This window comes from Humulus lupulus, chromosome 2 (genome assembly GCF_963169125.1).
Source record: "Humulus lupulus chromosome 2, drHumLupu1.1, whole genome shotgun sequence".
Lineage (NCBI taxonomy): Eukaryota > Viridiplantae > Streptophyta > Magnoliopsida > Rosales > Cannabaceae > Humulus > Humulus lupulus.
The window spans coordinates 190,284,608-190,288,727 of NC_084794.1; the positions used below are offsets into that span (position 1 = coordinate 190,284,608).

The window sequence follows — 4,120 nt, forward strand, 5'->3', positions numbered from 1 at the left end:
TTATTTGGTTGATTTAGTCATGTCTGATATGAACTAACTAATTTTTATCTAGGGTTTAATATAGTCACTTGGATTTTTATCTAATTGAATTATGATATTCTTTTGATTTTTCTTCTCTATTCTAATCTATATAATGTGTGTTTAATGCTAGTAAATACTTGATCACTATTTGCTTGATTTAATGATTTTGATTCAAAATTCGAAAGATGAGAATTGAATATGCTATCATTATATAGACATAGGTTGCATATTGGACGAAAGTACCTGGATGACTTGTGTAGTAATTAAGGTTTCTATTCTTAATGCCTTCTATATGTTTAAGTTTATCACAGATATGTATAAAACCTCCATATAGGCTGAGATCTTACATCTTGAAAAAGAATAGGAATTTATTTATGTTAACCTGCTATTAGAATGAAAGAAAGAAATCTAGAATTGATTAATAAAGTTAGTAGAATGAAAATTTGATGAAATTAACACCCTAGGTCTTTTTCATAGTGATTTAAATATTTTATTTAGATGTTTTCTTGTTTAAGGTATTTTCATATTTAAAATTCAAATTCTTAGTTGCCAGATAGAAATTTAAAGAACAATTAGTGGTACTTGGAAGATAGTCTTCGAGGGAACGATAATTTACTTATCATATATTACTTGAATCGATTGCATGCACTTGCGTATATATATTTTCACGATCAAGTTTTTGGCGCCGTTGTCGGGGACTTAAATTTCCAATATCACAGTTAATTGTTATTTTTTCTAATTTGGTTGTATTGTTTTATTTTATTTCTGTTTAACATTTATTCGAATCAAGGTTATATTGTGTTTCAGGAATTTTCGGTATATGCGAGGAAATAGACAAAAGGAGACTACACCAATAGATCTGGAAATTGAAAAAACGTGCAGACAGAACCGAAAAATAAAGAAAAGGTTGGAATTCACCATGGCTGAAAACGTGAATAATGGTGTCAACAACAATGCAAATATGGGTAATGTAGCTAAGGCAGATCCACCACTAAGGAATTATGTACTCCCTTTTGTTACAGGGATACATTCAAGTATTCGACCTCCTACTGTGGAGGCGAATAATTTTTAAATAAAGCCCTCAATTATTCAGATGGTACAAAACTGTGTTCAATTTGGAGGGTTACCCAATAAGGATCCAAATCTACATATCACAAAATTTTTGGAGTTATGTGCTACATTTAAGATGAATGGGGTTAGTAATGATGCTATAAGATTAAGACTCTTTCCATTTTCACTAAGGGATAGAGCTAAGAGTTGGTTTAATTCATTACAAGCCAATTCTATACTTACTTGGGAAGATTTGGCTCAAAAGTTTCTTGGCAGATATTTTCCTCCTGCTAAGTTAGCCAGAATAAGAGGAGAGATTAACAATTTCCATCAATTGGATGGGGAGTCTTTGTATGATGCATGGGAACGATTTAAGGAATTACAAAGAAAATGCCCACATCATTGAATAGAGAAGTGGTTGTTAGTACATACTTTTTATAATGGTTTGGGGGGAAATACAATGACAGTTACAGATGCAGCTTCTGGAGGAGCATTTATGAGAAAAAAGCACTAATGAGGCATATGAGTTGTTAAAAGAGATGGCTATGAATAATTATAACTAGCCTACTGAGCGAGAGAATAAGAAAGTAGTGGGAGTCTTAGAAATTGATCCAATTGTGCTCTTAACCGCTCAAGTAGCATCTCTAACCAAACAACTACAACAAACTAATCTCGCTGAACAAGCAATGCAAGTACAGAATGTCATGAGTTGTGAGATTTGTGGAGGACCTCATTCTTATGAACAATGCCCGAGCACAGCTAGTTTCTAAACTAATGTAAATAATATGCCCTTGGAATAGGCACAGGTTATAGGTCATTTTTCAAGACCTACACCCAACACTTATTCAAATTCCTATACACCTGCCTGGAAAAATCATCATAATCTGTCTTGGAAAAATAATCAAGGGTTACAACCACAATATCCACAGTACCCACCACAACAACCATCTCATCAACCAACTTATGGACTACATGCTAGACCATATTATGATCCAAACCCACGTCCATCTCATCCACCACCTCCTCAAATGCATCCACCAACAATTCAGCCAGACCAATCAAATCAATTCATGACAAAGACAAGGTCTTCCGTCAAAATATTGGAGACACAAATAGGTCAATTGGCTCAATTGTTTTCTAGTAGACAACAAGGAAATTTGCCTAGTTCTATAGAGGTAAATCCTAAAAAGCAATGTCAAGCGGTCACTTTGAGGAGTAGGACTAAGTATGAAGGACCTATAGTGGAAGAGAAAGGGAAGAAAGAAGAAAAACAACAAATTACTAGTTTGATTGGAGAGGAGGGTACTGAAGACCTTGCAAAACCAGAAAAACCAAAATATTCTGAGCCCACACCAAAAATTCTATATCCTCAACGGTTTCGAAAGGCTAATCTTGACAAACAATTTTCCAAATTTCTTGAGGTATTTAAGAAACTTCACATTAACATCCCTTTTGCAGAGGCTTTGGAACAAATGCCTAGTTATGTGAAGTTTATGAAGGAAATAATGTCTAATAAGAGAAAAATGGAGTATTATGAAACTGTTGCATTAATTGAAGAGTGTAGTGCAATTATTCAAAAGAAGCTTCCTCAAAAATTAAGAGATTAAGACAGCTTTACTATACCTTGCACCATTGGAAACTTTCATTGTGAAAGAGCTTTATGTGATTTAGGTGCAAGCATAAATTTAATGCCACTGCCTGTATTTAAAAGACTTGGTTTGGGAGAAGCTGGACCAACTATTGTTACTCTTCAATTAGTTGATCATTCTTTAACTCATCCCAGAGGTATTATAGAAGATGCTCTAGTAAAGGTAGATAAGTTCATTTTTCCAGCGGACTTTATTGTATTAGATATGGAGGAAGATGAGGATGTACCTATTATATTAGGACGACCATTTTTAGCCACTGGGCAAGCATTAATAGATGTTCAGAAAGTATAATTAAGGCTTAAAGTACAAGGTGATGAAGTTGTTTTTAATGTTTTTAAAGTTTTAAAATATCCTTCAGCTAGTGACAGTTGTTTTTGTGTTAATGTATAGGAGGAACCAATTAAAGGGGTTGAGTCTATTAAAGATCCACTAGAGTTGAGTCTGATAGAAAGTCCTGAAGAGTGTGCTGGTACGGAAGCCGGTAAGTATGTTAAGTGATTGAATTCATCGAGGTAAATATATAAAAAAAAATGAGGAATTAGGTCAAGTGCCTGAGAGACCTCTTCCATCCATTGAGAAGCCACCAGTTCTTGATTTAAAAACCTTACCTGATCATCTTAAGTATGCTTATTTAGGTGAGAATGATACTTTCCCAGTTATTATTTCATCTTCTTTATCTGAGATTGAAGAAGAGAAACTTCTGAGGGTATTAAGGGCTCACAAATTAGCAATTGGATGGACTTTAGAGGATATTAAAGGTATTAGTCCATCGATAGTAATGCATCGTATATTAATGGAGGAGGATAGTAAGCCTAGTATTGATGCTCAAAGGAGGGATAAATCCTTCAGCAAAAGAAGTGGTAAGGAAAGAAATTCTTAAATGGATAGACGCTAGAGTAATTTACCCAATATCTGAAAGTGCTTGGCTTAGTCCTGTTTAGGTAGTTCCAAAGAAAGGTGGTATGATGGTAGTTACAAATAATAATAATGAACTTATTCCAACTCGTATAGCAACGGGGTGGAGAATTTTTATTGATTGCCGTAAATTAAATAAAGCCACCAGGAAGGACCATTTTCCTTTACCCTTCGTTGATCAAATGTTAGATAGATTGGATGGCCATCCTTATTACTATTTTTTGGATGGATATTCCGAATATCATCAAATTCCTATAGCACAGAAGGATCAAGAAAAGACTACTTTCACATGCCCTTATGGAACATTTGCCTTTAGGAGGATGTCGTTTGGGTTATGTAATGCTCCCGCCACCTTTCAAAGATATATGATGTCAATTTTTTCAGATATGGTGGAAAAAGGTATTGAAATCTTTATGGATGACTTTTTCAGTTTTTTGACCTTCTTTTGATGGGTGTTTTCTTAATTTGGAAAGGGTTCTAAAAAG

General features: G+C 34.2%; 1 non-coding gene across 1 annotated transcript; it reads right to left on the reverse strand.

Moving 5' to 3' along the window:
- Positions 1–1,372: 1,372 nt before the first annotated feature.
- Positions 1,373–1,479, reverse strand: LOC133820482 (small nucleolar RNA R71). The gene has a single exon (XR_009886890.1). It is a non-coding gene; the product is annotated as a small nucleolar RNA R71 (small nucleolar RNA).
- Between the last annotated feature and the right edge of the window lie 2,641 nt (positions 1,480–4,120).